The sequence below is a fragment of the Pseudophryne corroboree genome, unplaced genomic scaffold (genome assembly GCF_028390025.1).
Source record: "Pseudophryne corroboree isolate aPseCor3 unplaced genomic scaffold, aPseCor3.hap2 scaffold_3043, whole genome shotgun sequence".
Taxonomy (NCBI): Eukaryota; Metazoa; Chordata; class Amphibia; order Anura; family Myobatrachidae; genus Pseudophryne; species Pseudophryne corroboree.
The window spans coordinates 1-22866 of record NW_026969718.1 but is presented as its reverse complement, the minus strand read 5'-3'; the positions used below and the strand labels follow the sequence as shown (position 1 = coordinate 22866).

The following is a 22866-nucleotide window of genomic DNA, read 5'->3' as shown; positions in this document are numbered from 1 at the left end:
CGGGCACAGGGACTGTACAGAGACACATGGGGATAATACCACACAGACTATAGCATAATAATATAATGTCACTGTCCCCATAGTAGCAGCAGTCACACCCCAACCTCATTATACTGTATGTGCTCCGTACTCACTGACACCTCCACTGCTACACTCTCTGCTCTGATTGGCTCTCACAGTCATGTGATCCTACCCTCTCTGCTCTTATTGGCTCTCACAGTCATGTGACCTAAACACAACACAGTCATGTGACACAGCCACATATAGCACTAGGCTTACAGATTGTTTTTCGGCCATTTTACAGAAGCCTGAGTCTCTTCCTGGAGGTATTACCCCTGCACAAAATAGCCATATAGGACAATATAGCCAAAATAGGACAAATATAGTCAAATAGCCAAAATAGGACAAATGTGTCACATGACAGGGAAGCTCTAGTGGTCACCTGATATGTACTACACTACCCAGCATGCTTTGTGTCCTCATCTCATTCCCTGATATCACACGGTGAGTATGTGTCCTGCAGCGTAATAATCCCTGATGTTATATTATATTATACTGTATATTATATCCCTGTTATACCTCATACACTGTAATATACACACACACAGCAATGTCATCACTGATCTGTATTATACTGTATATTATATCCCTGTTATACCTCATACACTGTAATATACACACACACACACACACACACAGCAATGTCATCACTGATCTGTATTATACTGTATATTATATCCCTGTTATACCTCATACACTGTAATATACACACACACACAGCAATGTCATCACTGATCTGTATTATACTATATATTATATCCCTGTTATACCTCATACACTGTAATATACACACACACACACACACACAGCAATGTCATCACTGATCTGTATTATACTGTATATTATATCCCTGTTATACCTCATACACTGTAATATACACACACACACAGCAATGTCATCACTGATCTGTATTATACTATATATTATATCCCTGTTATACCTCATACACTGTAATATACACACACACACACACAGCAATGTCATCACTGATCTGTATTATACTATATATTATATCCCTGTTATACCTCATACACTGTAATATATACACACACACAGCAATGTCATCACTGATCTGTATTATACTGTATATTATATCCCTGTTATACCTCATACACTGTAATATACACACACAGCAATGTCATCACTGATCTGTATTATACTGTATATTATATCCCTGTTATACCTCATACACTGTAATATACACACACACAGCAATGTCATCACTGATCTGTATTATACTGTATATTATATCCCTGTTATACCTCATACACTGTAATATATACACACACAGCAATGTCATCACTGATCTGTATTATACTGTATATTATATCCCTGTTATACCTCATACACTGTAATATATACACACACACAGCAATGTCATCACTGATCTGTATTATACTGTATATTATATCCCTGTTATACCTCATACACTGTAATATATATACACACACACAGCAATGTCATCACTGATCTGTATTATACTGTATATTATATCCCTGTTATACCTCATACACTGTAATATACACACACACAGCAATGTCATCACTGATCTGTATTATACTGTATATTATATCCCTGTTATACCTCATACACTGTAATATACACACACAGCAATGTCATCACTGATCTGTATTATACTGTATATTATATCCCTGTTATACCTCATACACTGTAATATATACACACAGCAATGTCATCACTGATCTGTATTATACTGTATATTATATCCCTGTTATACCTCATACACTGTAATATACACACACACACAGCAATGTCATCACTGATCTGTATTATACTGTATATTATATCCCTGTTATACCTCATACACTGTAATATACACACACACAGCAATGTCATCACTGATATGTATTATACTGTATATTATATCCCTGTTATACCTCATACACTGTTATATATACACACACAGCAATGTCATCACTGATCTGTATTATACTGTATATTATATCCCTGTTATACCTCATACACTGTAATATACACACACACAGCAATGTCATCACTGATCTGTATTATACTGTATATTATATCCCTGTTATACCTCATACACTGTAATATACACACACACAGCAATGTCATCACTGATCTGTATTATACTGTATATTATATCCCTGTTATACCTCATACACTGTAATATATACACACAGCAATGTCATCACTGATCTGTATTATACTGTATATTATATCCCTGTTATACCTCATACACTGTAATATACACACACACACAGCAATGTCATCACTGATCTGTATTATACTGTATATTATATCCCTGTTATACCTCATACACTGTAATATATACACACAGCAATGTCATCACTGATCTGTATTATACTGTATATTATATCCCTGTTATACCTCATACACTGTAATATACACACACACACAGCAATGTCATCACTGATCTGTATTATACTGTATATTATATCCCTGTTATACCTCATACACTGTAATATACACACACAGCAATGTCATCACTGATCTGTATTATACTGTATATTATATCTCTGTTATACCTCATACACTGTAATATACACACACAGCAATGTCATCACTGATCTGTATTATACTGTATATTATATCCCTGTTATACCTCATACACTGTAATATACACACACACAGCAATGTCATCACTGATCTGTATTATACTGTATATTATATCTCTGTTATACCTCATACACTGTAATATACACACACACAGCAATGTCATCACTGATCTGTATTATACTGTATATTATATCCCTGTTATACCTCATACACTGTAATATACACACACAGCAATGTCATCACTGATCTGTATTATACTGTATATTATATCCCTGTTATACCTCATACACTGTAATATACACACACAGCAATGTCATCACTGATCTGTATTATACTGTATATTATATCCCTGTTATACCTCATACACTGTAATATACACACACACAGCAATGTCATCACTGATCTGTATTATACTGTATATTATATCCCTGTTATACCTCATACACTGTAATATACACACACACACAGCAATGTCATCACTGATCTGTATTATACTGTATATTATATCCCTGTTATACCTCATACACTGTAATATACACACACACAGCAATGTCATCACTGATCTGTATTATACTGTATATTATATCCCTGTTATACCTCATACACTGTAATATATACACACAGCAATGTCATCACTGATCTGTATTATACTGTATATTATATCCCTGTTATACCTCATACACTGTAATATATACACACACAGCAATGTCATCACTGATCTGTATTATACTGTATATTATATCCCTGTTATACCTCATACACTGTAATATACACACACACAGCAATGTCATCACTGATCTGTATTATACTGTATATTATATCCCTGTTATACCTCATACACTGTAATATACACACACACAGCAATGTCATCACTGATCTGTATTATACTGTATATTATATCCCTGTTATACCTCATACACTGTAATATATACACACACACAGCAATGTCATCACTGATCTGTATTATACTGTATATTATATCCCTGTTATACCTCATACACTGTAATATACACACACACACACACACACACACACACACACACACACACACACACACACACACACACACAGCAATGTCATCACTGATCTGTATTATACTGTATATTATATCCCTGTTATATCTCATACACTGTAATATACACACACAGCAATGTCATCACTGATCTGTATTATACTGTATATTATATCCCTGTTATACCTCATACACTGTAATATATACACACACACAGCAATGTCATCACTGATCTGTATTATACTGTATATTATATCCCTGTTATACCTCATACACTGTAATATACACACACACACACACACACACACACACACACACACACACACACACACACACACACACACACACACAGCAATGTCATCACTGATCTGTATTATACTGTATATTATATCCCTGTTATACCTCATACACTGTAATATACACACACACAGCAATGTCATCACTGATCTGTATTATACTGTATATTATATCCCTGTTATACCTCATACACTGTAATATACACACACACAGCAATGTCATCACTGATCTGTATTATACTGTATATTATATCCCTGTTATACCTCATACACTGTAATATATACACACAGCAATGTCATCACTGATCTGTATTATACTGTATATTATCCCTGTTATACCTCATACACTGTAATACACACACACAGCAATGTCATCACTGATCTGTATTATACTGTATATTATATCCCTGTTATACCTCATACACTGTAATACACACACACAGCAATGTCATCACTGATCTGTATTATACTGTATATTATATCCCTGTTATACCTCATACACTGTAATATACACACACACACACACACACACACACACACACACACACACACACACACACACACACACACAGCAATGTCATAACTGATCTGTATTATACTGTATATCATCCCTGTTATACCTCATACACTGTAATACACACACACAGCAATGTCATCACTGATCTGTATTATACTGTATATTATATCCCTGTTATACCTCATACACTGTAATATACACACACACAGCAATGTCATCACTGATCTGTATTATACTGTATATTATATCCCTGTTATACCTCATACACTGTAATATATACACACAGCAATGTCATCACTGATCTGTATTATACTGTATATTATATCCCTGTTATACCTCATACACTGTAATATACACACACACACACACAGCAATGTCATCACTGATCTGTATTATACTGTATATTATATCCCTGTTATACCTCATACACTGTAATATACACACACAGCAATGTCATCACTGATCTGTATTATACTGTATATTATATCCCTGTTATACCTCATACACTGTAATATACACACACACACAGCAATGTCATCACTGATCTGTATTATACTGTATATTATATCCCTGTTATACCTCATACACTGTAATATACACACACACACACAGCAATGTCATCACTGATCTGTATTATACTGTATATTATATCCCTGTTATACCTCATACACTGTAATATACACACACAGCAATGTCATCACTGATCTGTATTATACTGTATATTATATCCCTGTTATATCTCATACACTGTAATATATACACACACACAGCAATGTCATCACTGATCTGTATTATACTGTATATTATATCCCTGTTATACCTCATACACTGTAATATACACACACACAGCAATGTCATCACTGATCTGTATTATACTGTATATTATATCCCTGTTATACCTCATACACTGTAATATACACACACAGCAATGTCATCACTGATCTGTATTATACTGTATATTATATCCCTGTTATACCTCATACACTGTAATATACACACACAGCAATGTCATCACTGATCTGTATTATACTGTATATTATATCCCTGTTATACCTCATACACTGTAATATACACACACACAGCAATGTCATCACTGATCTGTATTATACTGTATATTATATCCCTGTTATACCTCATACACTGTAATATACACACACACAGCAATGTCATCACTGATCTGTATTATACTGTATATTATATCCCTGTTATACCTCATACACTGTAATATATACACACACACAGCAATGTCATCACTGATCTGTATTATACTGTATATTATATCCCTGTTATACCTCATACACTGTAATATACACACACACAGCAATGTCATCACTGATCTGTATTATACTGTATATTATATCCCTGTTATACCTCATACACTGTAATATATACACACACACACACAGCAATGTCATCACTGATCTGTATTATACTGTATATTATATCCCTGTTATACCTCATACACTGTAATATACACACACACACAGCAATGTCATCACTGATCTGTATTATACTGTATATTATATCCCTGTTATACCTCATACACTGTAATATACACACACACAGCAATGTCATCACTGATCTGTATTATACTGTATATTATATCCCTGTTATACCTCATACACTGTAATATATACACACACACACACAGCAATGTCATCACTGATCTGTATTATACTGTATATTATATCCCTGTTATACCTCATACACTGTAATATACACACACACAGCAATGTCATCACTGATCTGTATTATACTGTATATTATATCCCTGTTATACCTCATACACTGTAATATACACACACAGCAATGTCATCACTGATCTGTATTATACTGTATATTATATCCCTGTTATACCTCATACACTGTAATATACACACACACAGCAATGTCATCACTGATCTGTATTATACTGTATATTATATCCCTGTTATACCTCATACACTGTAATATACACACACACAGAGCAATGTCATCACTGATCTGTATTATACTGTATATTTTATAGAGATGAGCGGGTTCGGTTTCTCTGAAACCGAACCCGCACGAACTTCATGTTTTTTTTACGGGTCCGAGCAGACTCGGATCCTCCCGCCTTGCTCGGTTAACCCGAGCGCGCCCGAACGTCATCATGACGCTGTCGGATTCTCGCGAGACTCGGATTCTATATAAGGAGCCGCGCGTCGCCGCCATTTTCACACGTGCATTGAGATTGATAGGGAGAGGACGTGGCTGGCGTCCTCTCCATTAGAAATTAGATTAGAAGAGAGAGAGAGATTGTGCAGAGTCAGACAGAGTTTACCACAGTGACCAGTGCAGTTGTTGTTAGTTAACTTTTATTTATTTTAATATATCCGTTCTCTGCTATATCCGTTCTCTGCCTGAAAAAAAACGATACACAGCAGCAGCCAGTCACACAGTGTGACTCAGTCTGTGTGCACTCAGCTCAGCCCAGTGTGCTGCACATCAATGTATAAAAGGCAAAGCTTATAATAATTGTGGGGGAGACTGGGGAGCACTGCAGGTTGTTATAGCAGGAGCCCCCAGGAGTACATAATATTATATTAATTTAAAATTAAACAGTGCACACTTTTGCTGCAGGAGTGCCACTGCCAGTGTGACTAGTGGTGACCAGTGCCTGACCACCAGTATAGTAGTATATTGTTGTATGTATTGTATACTATCTCTTTATCAACCAGTCTATATTAGCAGCAGACACAGTACAGTGCGGTAGTTCACGGCTGTGGCTACCTCTGTGTCGGCAGTCGGAACTCGGCAGGCAGTCCGTCCATCCATAATTGTATTACAATATATACCACCTAACCGTGGTATTTTTTTTTCTTTCTTTATACCGTCGTCATAGTGTCATACTAGTTGTTACGAGTATACTACTATCTCTTTATCAACCAGTGTACAGTGCGGTAGTTCACGGCTGTGGCTACCTCTGTGTCGGCAGTCGGCAGGCAGTCCGTCCATCCATAATTGTATTATTATTATAATATATACCACCTAACCGTGGTTTTTTTTTCATTCTTTATACCGTCATAGTGTCATACTAGTTGTTACGAGTATACTACTATCTCTTTATCAACCAGTGTACAGTGCGGTAGTTCACGGCTGTGGCTACCTCTGTGTCGGCAGTCGGCAGGCAGTCCGTCCATCCATAATTGTATTATTATTATAATATATACCACCTAACCGTGGTTTTTTTTTCATTCTTTATACCGTCGTCATAGTGTCATACTAGTTGTTACGAGTATACTACTATCTCTTTATCAACCAGTGTACAGTGCGGTAGTTCACGGCTGTGGCTACCTCTGTGTCGGCAGTCGGCAGGCAGTCCGTCCATCCATAATTGTATTATTATTATAATATATACCACCTAACCGTGGTTTTTTTTTCATTCTTTATACCGTCGTCATAGTGTCATACTAGTTGTTACGAGTATACTACTATCTCTTTATCAACCAGTGTACAGTGCGGTAGTTCACGGCTGTGGCTACCTCTGTGTCGGCAGTCGGCAGGCAGTCCGTCCATCCATAATTGTATTATTATTATAATATATACCACCTAACTGTGGTATTTTTTTTTCTTTCTTTATACCGTCGTCATAGTGTCATACTAGTTGTTACGAGTATACTACTATCTCTTTATCAACCAGTGTACAGTGCGGTAGTTCACGGCTGTGGCTACCTCTGTGTCGGCAGTCGGCAGGCAGTCCGTCCATCCATAATTGTATTATTATTATAATATATACCACCTAACTGTGGTATTTTTTTTTCTTTCTTTATACCGTCGTCATAGTGTCATACTAGTTGTTACGAGTATACTACTATCTCTTTATCAACCAGTGTACAGTGCGGTAGTTCACGGCTGTGGCTACCTCTGTGTCGGCAGTCGGCAGGCAGTCCGTCCATCCATAATTGTATTATTATTATAATATATACCACCTAACCGTGGTTTTTTTTTCATTCTTTATACCGTCGTCATAGTGTCATACTAGTTGTTACGAGTATACTACTATCTCTTTATCAACCAGTGTACAGTGCGGTAGTTCACGGCTGTGGCTACCTCTGTGTCGGCAGTCGGCAGGCAGTCCGTCCATCCATAATTGTATTATTATTATAATATATACCACCTAACCGTGGTTTTTTTATACCACCTAACCGTGGCAGTCCGTCCATAATTGTATACTAGTATCCAATCCATCCATCTCCATTGTTTACCTGAGGTGCCTTTTAGTTCTGCCTATAAAATATGGAGAACAAAAAAGTTGAGGTTCCAAAATTAGGGAAAGATCAAGATCCACTTCCACCTCGTGCTGAAGCTGCTGCCACTAGTCATGGCCGAGACGATGAAATGCCAGCAACGTCGTCTGCCAAGGCCGATGCCCAATGTCATAGTACAGAGCATGTCAAATCCAAAACACCAAATATCAGAAAAAAAAGGACTCCAAAACCTAAAATAAAATTGTCGGAGGAGAAGCGTAAACTTGCCAATATGCCATTTACCACACGGAGTGGCAAGGAACGGCTGAGGCCCTGGCCTATGTTCATGGCTAGTGGTTCAGCTTCACATGAGGATGGAAGCACTCAGCCTCTCGCTAGAAAACTGAAAAGACTCAAGCTGGCAAAAGCACCGCAAAGAACTGTGCGTTCTTTGAAATCCCAAATCCACAAGGAGAGTCCAATTGTGTCGTTTGCGATGCCTGACCTTCCCAACACTGGACGTGAAGAGCATGCGCCTTCCACTATTTGCATGCCCCCTGCAAGTGCTGGAAGGAGCACCCGCAGTCCAGTTCCTGATAGTCAGATTGAAGATGTCAGTGTTGAAGTACACCAGGATGAGGAGGATATGGGTGTTGCTGGCGCTGGGGAGGAAATTGACCAGGAGGATTCTGATGGTGAGGTGGTTTGTTTAAGTCAGGCACCCGGGGAGACACCTGTTGTCCGTGGGAGGAATATGGCCGTTGACATGCCAGGTGAAAATACCAAAAAAATCAGCTCTTCGGTGTGGAGGTATTTCACCAGAAATGCGGACAACAGGTGTCAAGCCGTGTGTTGCCTTTGTCAAGCTGTACTAAGTAGGGGTAAGGACGTTAACCACCTCGGAACATCCTCCCTTATACGTCACCTGCAGCGCATTCATAATAAGTCAGTGACAAGTTCAAAAACTTTGGGTGACAGCGGAAGCAGTCCACTGACCAGTAAATCCCTTCCTCTTGTAACCAAGCTCACGCAAACCACCCCACCAACTCCCTCAGTGTCAATTTCCTCCTTCCCCAGGAATGCCAATAGTCCTGCAGGCCATGTCACTGGCAAGTCTGACGAGTCCTCTCCTGCCTGTGATTCCTCCGATGCATCCTTGCGTGTAACGCCTACTGCTGCTGGCGCTGCTGTTGTTGCCGCTGGGAGTCGATGGTCATCCCAGAGGGGAAGTCGTAAGCCCACTTGTACTACTTCCAGTAAGCAATTGACTGTTCAACAGTCCTTTGCGAGGAAGATGAAATATCACAGCAGTCATCCTACTGCAAAGCGGATAACTGAGTCCTTGACAACTATGTTGGTGTTAGACGTGCGTCCGGTATCCGCCGTTAGTTCACAGGGAACTAGACAATTTATTGAGGCAGTGTGCCCCCGTTACCAAATACCATCTAGGTTCCACTTCTCTAGGCAGGCGATACCGAGAATGTACACGGACGTCAGAAAAAGACTCACCAGTGTCCTAAAAAATGCAGTTGTACCCAATGTCCACTTAACCACGGACATGTGGACAAGTGGAGCAGGGCAGGGTCAGGACTATATGACTGTGACAGCCCACTGGGTAGATGTATGGACTCCCGCCGCAAGAACAGCAGCGGCGGCACCAGTAGCAGCATCTCGCAAACGCCAACTCTTTCCTAGGCAGGCTACGCTTTGTATCACCGCTTTCCAGAATACGCACACAGCTGAAAACCTCTTACGGCAACTGAGGAAGATCATCGCGGAATGGCTTACCCCAATTGGACTCTCCTGTGGATTTGTGGCATCGGACAACGCCAGCAATATTGTGTGTGCATTAAATATGGGCAAATTCCAGCACGTCCCATGTTTTGCACATACCTTGAATTTGGTGGTGCAGAATTTTTTAAAAAACGACAGGGGCGTGCAAGAGATGCTGTCGGTGGCCAGAAAAATTGCGGGACACTTTCGGCGTACAGGCACCACGTACAGAAGACTGGAGCACCACCAAAAACTACTGAACCTGCCCTGCCATCATCTGAAGCAAGAAGTGGTAACGAGGTGGAATTCAACCCTCTATATGCTTCAGAGGTTGGAGGAGCAGCAAAAGGCCATTCAAGCCTATACAATTGAGCACGATATAGGAGATGGAATGCACCTGTCTCAAGTGCAGTGGAGAATGATTTCAACGTTGTGCAAGGTTCTGATGCCCTTTGAACTTGCCACACGTGAAGTCAGTTCAGACACTGCCAGCCTGAGTCAGGTCATTCCCCTCATCAGGCTTTTGCAGAAGAAGCTGGAGGCATTGAAGAAGGAGCTAACACGGAGCGATTCCGCTAGGCATGTGGGACTTGTGGATGCAGCCCTTAATTCGCTTAACAAGGATTCACGGGTGGTCAATCTGTTGAAATCAGAGCACTACATTTTGGCCACCGTGCTCGATCCTAGATTTAAAGCCTACCTTGGATCTCTCTTTCCGGCAGACACAGGTCTGCTGGGGTTGAAAGACCTGCTGGTGACAAAATTGTCAAGTCAAGCGGAACGCGACCTGTCAACATCTCCTCCTTCACATTCTCCCGCAACTGGGGGTGCGAGGAAAAGGCTCAGAATTCCGAGCCCACCCGCTGGCGGTGATGCAGGGCAGTCTGGAGCGACTGCTGATGCTGACATCTGGTCCGGACTGAAGGACCTGACAACGATTACGGACATGTCGTCTACTGTCACTGCATATGATTCTCTCACCATTGAAAGAATGGTGGAGGATTATATGAGTGACCGCATCCAAGTAGGCACGTCAGACAGTCCGTACTTATACTGGCAGGAAAAAGAGGCAATTTGGAGGCCCTTGCACAAACTGGCTTTATTCTACCTAAGTTGCCCTCCCACAAGTGTGTACTCCGAAAGAGTGTTTAGTGCCGCCGCTCACCTTGTCAGCAATCGGCGTACGAGGTTACATCCAGAAAATGTGGAGAAGATGATGTTCATTAAAATGAATTATAATCAATTCCTCCGCGGAGACATTGACCAGCAGCAATTGCCTCCACAAAGTACACAGGGAGCTGAGATGGTGGATTCCAGTGGGGACGAATTGATAATCTGTGAGGAGGGGGATGTACACGGTGATATATCGGAGGGTGAAGATGAGGTGGACATCTTGCCTCTGTAGAGCCAGTTTGTGCAAGGAGAGATTAATTGCTTCTTTTTTGGGGGGGGTCCAAACCAACCCGTCATATCAGTCACAGTCGTGTGGCAGACCCTGTCACTGAAATGATGGGTTGGTTAAAGTGTGCATGTCCTGTTTATACAACATAAGGGTGGGTGGGAGGGCCCAAGGATAATTCCATCTTGCACCTCTTTTTTCTTTTCTTTTTCTTTGCATCATGTGCTGATTGGGGAGGGTTTTTTGGAAGGGACATCCTGCGTGACACTGCAGTGCCACTCCTAGATGGGCCCGGTGTTTGTGTCGGCCACTAGGGTCGCTTATCTTTCTCACACAGTCAGCTACCTCATTGCGCCTCTTTTTTTCTTTGCGTCATGTGCTGTTTGGGGAGGGTTTTTTGGAAGGGACATCCTGCGTGACACTGCAGTGCCACTCCTAGATGGGCCCGGTGTTTGTGTCGGCCACTAGGGTCGCTTATCTTACTCACACAGCGACCTCGGTGCAAATTTTAGGACTAAAAATAATATTGTGAGGTGTGATGTGTTCAGAATAGGCTGAAAATGAGTGTAAATTATGTTTTTTGAGGTTAATAATACTTTGGGATCAAAATTACCCCCAAATTCTATGATTTAAGCTGTTTTTTAGGGTTTTTTGAAAAAAACACCCGAATCCAAAACACACCCGAATCCGACAAAAAAAATTCGGTGAGGTTTTGCCAAAACGCGGTCGAACCCAAAACACGGCCGCGGAACCGAACCCAAAACCAAAACACAAAACCCGAAAAATTTCAGGCGCTCATCTCTATTTTATCCCTGTTATACCTCATACACTGTAATATACACACACACAGCAATGTCATCACTGATCTGTATTATACTGTATATTATATCCCTGTTATACCTCATACACTGTAATACACATACACAGCAATGTCATCACTGATCTGTATTATACTGTATATTATATCCCTGTTATACCTCATACACTGTAATATACACACACACAGCAATGTCATCACTGATCTGTATTATACTGTATATTATATCCCTGTTATACCTCATACACTGTAATATACACACAGCAATGTCATCACTGATCTGTATTATACTGTATATTATATCCCTGTTATACCTCATACACTGTAATATACACACACAGCAATGTCATCACTGATCTGTATTATACTGTATATTATATCCCTGTTATACCTCATACACTGTAATATACACACACACACAGCAATGTCATCACTGATCTGTATTATACTGTATATTATATCCCTGTTATACCTCATACACTGTAATATATACACACACAGCAATGTCATCACTGATCTGTATTATACTGTATATTATATCCCTGTTATACCTCATACACTGTAATATACACACACACACACACAGTAATGTCATCACTGATCTGTATTATACTGTATATTATATCCCTGTTATACCTCATACACTGTAATATATACACACACACAGCAATGTCATCACTGATCTGTATTATACTGTATATTATATCCCTGTTATACCTCATACACTGTAATATACACACACAGCAATGTCATCACTGATCTGTATTATACTGTATATTATATCCCTGTTATACCTCATACACTGTAATATACACACACACACAGCAATGTCATCACTGATCTGTATTATACTGTATATTATATCCCTGTTATACCTCATACACTGTAATATACACACACAGCAATGTCATCACTGATCTGTATTATACTGTATATTATATCCCTGTTATACCTCATACACTGTAATATACACACACACAGCAATGTCATCACTGATCTGTATTATACTGTATATTATATCCCTGTTATACCTCATACACTGTAATATACACACACACAGCAATGTCATCACTGATCTGTATTATACTGTATATTATATCCCTGTTATACCTCATACACTGTAATATACACACAGCAATGTCATCACTGATCTGTATTATACTGTATATTATATCCCTGTTATACCTCATACACTGTAATATACACACACAGCAATGTCATCACTGATCTGTATTATACTGTATATTATATCCCTGTTATACCTCATACACTGTAATATACATACACAGCAATGTCATCACTGATCTGTATTATACTGTATATTATATCCCTGTTATACCTCATACACTGTAATATACACACACAGAGCAATGTCATCACTGATCTGTATTATACTGTATATTATATCCGTTATACCTCATACACTGTAATATACACACACACAGCAATGTTATCACTGATCTGTATTATACTGTATATTATATCCCTGTTATACCTCATACACTGTAATATACACACACAGCAATGTCATCACTGATCTGTATTATACTGTATATTATATCTCTGTTATACCTCATACACTGTAATATACACACACAGCAATGTCATCACTGATCTGTATTATACTGTATATTATATCCCTGTTATACCTCATACACTGTAATATACACACACACACAGCAATGTCATCACTGATCTGTATTATACTGTATATTATATCCCTGTTATACCTCATACACTGTAATATATTATACACACAGCAATGTCATCACTGATCTGTATTATACTGTATATTATATCCCTGTTATACCTCATACACTGTAATATACACACACACAGCAATGTCATCACTGATCTGTATTATACTGTATATTATATCCCTGTTATACCTCATACACTGTAATATACACACACACAGCAATGTCATCACTGATCTGTATTATACTGTATATTATATCCCTGTTATACCTCATACACTGTAATATACACACACACAGAGCAATGTCATCACTGATCTGTATTATACTGTATATTATATCCCTGTTATACCTCATACACTGTAATATACACACACAGCAATGTCATCACTGATCTGTATTATACTGTATATTATATCCCTGTTATACCTCATACACTGTAATATACACACAGCAATGTCATCACTGATCTGTATTATACTGTATATTATATCCCTGTTATACCTCATACACTGTAATATACACACAGCAATGTCATCACTGATCTGTATTATACTGTATATTATATCCCTGTTATACCTCATACACTGTAATATACACACAGCAATGTCATCACTGATCTGTATTATACTGTATATTATATCCCTGTTATACCTCATACACTGTAATATACACACACACAGCAATGTCATCACTGATCTGTATTATACTGTATATTATATCTCTGTTATACCTCATACACTGTAATATACACACACAGCAATGTCATCACTGATCTGTATTATACTGTATATTATATCCCTGTTATACCTCATACACTGTAATATACACACACACAGCAATGTCATCACTGATCTGTATTATACTGTATATTATATCCCTGTTATACCTCATACACTGTAATATACACACACACACACAGCAATGTCATCACTGATCTGTATTATGCTGTATATTATATCCCTGTTATACCTCATACACTGTAATATACACACACAGCAATGTCATCACTGATCTGTATTATACTGTATATTATATCCCTGTTATACCTCATACACTGTAATATACACACACACACACACACACACACACACACACACACACACACACACACACACACACACAGCAATGTCATCACTGATCTGTATTATACTGTATATTATATCCCTGTTATACCTCATACACTGTAATATACACACACACAGCAATGTCATCACTGATCTGTATTTTACTGTATATTATATCCCTGTTATACCTCATATACTGTAATATACACACACACACACACACACACAGCAATGTCATCACTGATCTGTATTATACTGTATATTATATCCCTGTTATACCTCATACACTGTAATATACACACACACACACACACACACACACACACACACACACACACACACACACACACACACACAGTAATGTCATCACTGATCTGTATTATACTGTATATTATATCCCTGTTATACCTCATACACTGTAATATACACACACACAGCAATGTCATCACTGATCTGTATTATACTGTATATTATATCCCTGTTATACCTCATACACTGTAATACACACACACACAGCAATGTCATCACTGATCTGTATTATACTGTATATTATATCCCTGTTATACCTCATACACTGTAATATACACACACAGCAATGTCATCACTGATCTGTATTATACTGTATATTATATCCCTGTTATACCTCATACACTGTAATACACACACACACACACACACACACACACACACACACACACACACACACAGCAATGTCATCACTGATCTGTATTATACTGTATATTATATCCCTGTTATACCTCATACACTGTAATATACACACACACAGCAATGTCATCACTGATCTGTATTATACTGTATATTATATCCCTGTTATACCTCATATACTGTAATATACACACACACACACACACACAGCATTGTCATCACTGATCTGTATTATACTGTATATTATATCCCTGTTATACCTCATACACTGTAATATACACACACACACACACACACACACACACACACACACACACACAGTAATGTCATCACTGATCTGTATTATACTGTATATTATATCCATGTTATACCTCATACACTGTAATATACACACACACAGCAATGTCATCACTGATCTGTATTATACTGTATATTATATCCCTGTTATACCTCATACACTGTAATATACACACACACAGCAATGTCATCACTGATCTGTATTATACTGTATATTATATCCCTGTTATACCTCATACACTGTAATACACACACACACACACACACACACACAGCAATGTCATCACTGATCTGTATTATACTGTATATTATATCCCTGTTATACCTCATACACTGTAATATACACACACACAGCAATGTCATCACTGATCTGTATTATACTGTATATTATATCCCTGTTATACCTCATACACTGTAATATACACACACAGCAATGTCATCACTGATCTGTATTATACTGTATATTATATCCCTGTTATACCTCATACACTGTAATACACACACACAGCAATGTCATCACTGATCTGTATTATACTGTATATTATATCCCTGTTATACCTCATACACTGTAATATACACACACACACAGCAATGTCATCACTGATCTGTATTATACTGTATATTATATCCCTGTTATACCTCATACACTGTAATATACACACACACAGCAATGTCATCACTGATCTGTATTATACTGTATATTATATCCCTGTTATACCTCATACACTGTAATATACACACACACAGCAATGTCATCACTGATCTGTATTATACTGTATATTATATCCCTGTTATACCTCATATACTGTAATATACACACACACACACACACAGCAATGTCATCACTGATCTGTATTATACTGTATATTATATCCCTGTTATACCTCATACACTGTAATATACACACACACACACACACACACACACACACACACACACACACAGTAATGTCATCACTGATCTGTATTATACTGTATATTATATCCATGTTATACCTCATACACTGTAATATACACACACACAGCAATGTCATCACTGATCTGTATTATACTGTATATTATATCCCTGTTATACCTCATACACTGTAATATACACACACACAGCAATGTCATCACTGATCTGTATTATACTGTATATTATATCCCTGTTATACCTCATACACTGTAATACACACACACACAGCAATGTCATCACTGATCTGTATTATACTGTATATTATATCCCTGTTATACCTCATACACTGTAATATACACACACACAGCAATGTCATCACTGATCTGTATTATACTGTATATTATATCCCTGTTATACCTCATACACTGTAATATACACACACAGCAATGTCATCACTGATCTGTATTATACTGTATATTATATCCCTGTTATACCTCATACACTGTAATACACACACACAGCAATGTCATCACTGATCTGTATTATACTGTATATTATATCCCTGTTATACCTCATACACTGTAATATACACACACACACACAGCAATGTCATCACTGATCTGTATTATACTGTATATTATATCCCTGTTATACCTCATACACTGTAATATACACACACACAGCAATGTCATCACTGATCTGTATTATACTGTATATTATATCCCTGTTATACCTCATACACTGTAATATACACACACACAGCAATGTCATCACTGATCTGTATTATACTGTATATTATATCCCTGTTATACCTCATACACTGTAATATACACACACACACACACACACACACACACACACACACACACACACAGCAATGTCATCTCTGATCTGTATTATACTGTATATTATATCCCTGTTATACCTCATACACTGTAATATACACACACACAGCAATGTCATCACTGATCTGTATTATACTGTATATTATATCCCTGTTATACCTCATACACTGTAATATACACACACAGCAATGTCATCACTGATCTGTATTATACTGTATATTATATCCCTGTTATACCTCATACACTGTACACATCCATTTATTTACTGGTGTTAAATAATCTTCTTAAATATATTTTTTTGACAGGCTGCAAGAATTTTTTCTAACAGAAGAGTAGAAAATCCATAGATAGTAAAACACCAGTTACTGATCATCTGAAGATGGACAAAGATAAAAATGTGATGACAGAAAAGATATTAAATTTCACCCTAGAGATAATTTACCTACTGACTGGAGAGGTGAGAGACAATGGGAGCGTCACAGTGACATCACTTATATCTATAGTAATAATACAGGGACATGACTGGGGAGGTGAGGAGATCTGGGAGCGTCACAGCGATGTCACTTTTATCTATAGTAATAATAAAGGGACATGACTGGGGAGGTGAAGGGATCTGGAAGCGTCACAGTGACATCACTTATATCTATAGTAATAATACAGAAACATGACTGGGGAGTTGAGGCGATCTGGGGGTGTCACAGTAACATCACTTATATATATAGTAATAATTCAGGGACATGACTGGGGAAGTGAGGAGATCTTGGAGTGTCACGGTGTCATCACTTATATCAATAGTAATAATAGAGGGACATGACTGAGGAGGTGAGGGAATATGGGAGTGTCACAGTGACATCACTTATATCTATAGTAATAATACAATGGCATGACTGGTGAGGTGAGAGGATCTCGGAGTGTCACAGTGCCATCACTTATATCTATTGTAATAATAGAGGGACATGACTGGGGAGGTGAAGGGATCTGGGAGTGTCACAGTGACATCACTTATATCTATACTAATAATACAGGGACTTGACTGGGGAGGTGAGGGGATCTGGGAGCATCACAGTGACATCACTTATATCTGTAGTAATAATACAGGGACATGACTGGGGAGGCGCGTGGACATGGAAGTGTCACAGTGACATCACTTATATCTATAGTAATAGTACAGGGACGTGACCGGGGAGGTGAGTGGATCGCGAATTGTCACAGTGACATCACTTATATCTTTAGTAATAATACAGGGACATGACTGGGGAGGTGAGGGGATCTGGAAGCATCACAGTGACATCACTTATATCTGTAGTAATAATACAGGGACATGACTGGGGAGGCGAGTGGACATGGAAGTGTCACAGTGACATCACTTACATCTATAGTAATAGTACAGGGACGTGACCGGGGAGGTGAGTGGATCGCGAATTGTCACAGTGACATCACTTTTATCTTTAGTAATGATACAGGGACATGACTGGGGAGGTGAGGGAATATGGGAGTGTCACAGTGACATCACTTATATCTATAGTAATAATACAATGGCATGACTGGTGAGGTGAGAGGATCTCGGAGTGTCACAGTGCCATCACTTATATCTATACTAATAATACAGGGACATGATTGGGGAGGTGATAGGATCTGGGGATCTCACAGTGACATCACTTATATCTATAGTAATAATACAGGGGAGGTGAGGAGTTCTGGGAGCATCACAGTGACATCACTTATATCTGTAGTAATAATACAGAGACATGACTGGGGAGGTGAGGGGATCTGTAAGTGTCACAGTGACATCACTTATATCTATAGTAATTATGCAGGGAAATGACCGGGGAGGTGAGGGGATCTGGGAGTGTCACTGTGACGTCACTTATATCTATACTAATAATACAGGGACGTGACTGGGGAGTTGAGAGTATCTTGGAGTGTCACAGTGACATCTTTTATATCTATAGTAATAATACTGAGACATAACTGGGGAGGTGAAGGGATCTGGGAGCGTCACAGTGACATAACTTATATCTATAGCATTAATATAGGGACATGACTGAGGAGGTGACGGGATTTAGGAATATCACAGTGCCATCACTTATATCTAAATAATACAGGTATATGACTGGGGAGATGATGGTATCTGGGAGCATCACAATGATGTTTGGTGTCTACCCCCATACACAGGGTTACACAGTAGTGAAGAAGACATCCGGTGAGTGTGAGACACCTAGAAGCCATCCCCGTGTGTCAGAAGGACTGAGGAGCTGGACTCAGAGCCCCATCACAGTGGCTCCACCTCACTCACTGATACATCAGAGACACAATGACCAGAAAATCCTGGAACTCGCCAACAAGATCATCCAGCTGCTGACTGGAGAGGTGACTGCTGGGAATTGGGCATTATACAGTAACACCAAGGGACGTTTCTGGTTGATGACTGGAGAGGTGACTGCTGGGAATGGGGTATTATACAGTAACACCGGGGGACGTGTCTGGGTGATTACTGGAGAGGTGATTGCTGGAAATGGGACATTATACAGTAACACCAGGGCACGTGTCTGGGTGATGACTGGAGAGGTAACCGCTGGGAATGAGGTATTATACAGTAACACCAGGGGACGTTTCTGGTTGATGACTGGAGAGGTGACTGCTGGGAATGGGGCATTATACAGTAACACCGGGGGATGTGTCTGGGTGATGACTGGAGAGGTGACTGCTGGGAATGGGACATTATACATTAACACCAGCGGACGTGTCTGGGTGATGACTGGAGAGGTGACTGCTGGGAATGGGGCATTATACAGTAACAGGGGGATGTGTCTGGGTGATGACTGGAGAGGTGACTGCTGGGAATGGGACATTATACAGTAACACCAGAGGATGTGTCTGGGTGATGACTGGAGAGGTGACTGGTGGGAATGGGACATTATACAGTAACACCGGGGGATGTGTCTGGGTGATGACTGGAGAGGTGACTGCCGGGAATGGGATATTATACAGTAGCACCAGGGGACGTGTCTGGGTGATGACTGGAGAGATGACTGCTGGGAATGGAACATTATACAGTAACACCAGGGGATGTGTCTGGGTGATGACTGGAGAGGTGACTGCTGGGAATGGGGCATTATACAGTAACACCGGGGGATGTGTCTGAGTGATGACTGGAGAGGTGACTGCTGGGAATGGGGCATTATACAGTAACACCAGGGGATGTGTCTGGGTGATGACTGGAGAGGTGACTGCCGTGAATGGGACTTTATACAGTAACACCCCGGGGACGTGTCTGGGTGATGACTGGAGAGGTGACTGCCGGGAATGGGGCATTATACAGTAACACCAGGGGATGTGTCTGGGTGATGACTGGAGAGGTGACTGCTGGGAATGGGGCATTATACAGTAACACCAGGGGACGTGTCTGGGTGATGACTGGAGAGGTGACTCCTGGGAATGGGGCATTATACAGTAACACCAGGGGACGTGTCTGGGTGATGACTGGAGAGGTGACTGCTGGGAATGGGACATTATACAGTAACACCAGGGGATGTGTCTGGGTGATGACTGGAGAGGTGACTGCTGGGAATGGGACATTATACAGTAACACCAGGGGATGTGTCTGGGTGATGCCTGGAGAGGTGACTGCTGGGAATGGGGCATTATACAGTAACAGGGGGATGTGTCTGGGTGATGACTGGAGAGGTGACTGCTGGGAATGGGACATTATACAGTAACACCAGAGGATGTGTCTGGGTGATGACTGGAGAGGTGACTGCTGGGAATGGGACATTATACAGTAACACCAGGGGATGTGTCTGGGTGATGACTGGAGAGGTGACTGCTGGGAATGGGGCATTATACAGTAACAGGGGGATGTGTCTGGGTGATGACTGGAGAGGTGACTGCTGGGAATGGGGCATTATACAGTGACACCCGGGGACGTGTCCGGGTGATGACTGGAGAGGTGACTGCTGGGAATGGGACATTATACAGTAACACCAGGGGATGTGTCTGGATGATGACTGGAGAGGTGACTGCAGGGAATGGGACATTATACAGTAACACCAGGGGACGTGTCTGGGTGATGACTGGAGAGGTGACTGCTGGGAATGGGGCATTATACAGTAACACCGGGGGATGTGTCTGTGTGATGACTGGAGAGGTGACTGCTGGGAATGGGACATTATACAGTAACACCAGGGGATGTGTCTGGGTGATGACTGGAGAGGTGACTGCTGGGAATGGGGCATTATACAGTAACACCAGGGGATGTGTCTGGGTGATGACTGGAGAGGTGACTGCTGGGAATGGGGCATTATACAGTAACACCAGGGGACGTGTCTGGGTGATGACTGGAGAGGTGACTGCTGGGAATGGGACATTATACAGTAACACCAGGGGACGTGTCTGGGTGATGACTGGAGAGGTGACTGCAGGGAATGGGGCATTATATAGTAACACCAGGGGATGTGTCTGGGTGATGACTGTATCACTGTGTGTGTCAGGTTCCTATAAGGTGTCAGGATGTCACTGTCTATGTCTCCATGCAGATGGGGGAGTATATAGAGGAACACAGGGGTCTGTACAAGGACGTGATGATGGAGAATCACCGGCCCCTCACATCACTGGGTAAGAGGAGACTGTCATGTATTGTACAGGGGAGAGCAGGTATATACACGCGTCATTTTATAATCACATATTTCTTCTTCAGAGCTCATATTAGGACCACTGGGATAGCATGGGGGTTGTAGGTACTTGAAGACCAGGCAACAGT

General features: G+C 40.0%; 1 long non-coding RNA gene across 1 annotated transcript; it reads left to right on the top strand.

Annotated features, from left to right (window-relative positions):
• Positions 1 to 280: 280 nt before the first annotated feature.
• Positions 281 to 22738, top strand: LOC135016899 (uncharacterized). Its single transcript, XR_010214872.1, has 4 exons — positions 281 to 504; positions 18413 to 18564; positions 20283 to 20477; positions 22643 to 22738. It is a non-coding gene; the product is annotated as an uncharacterized LOC135016899 (long non-coding RNA).
• Positions 22739 to 22866: the final 128 nt, after the last annotated feature.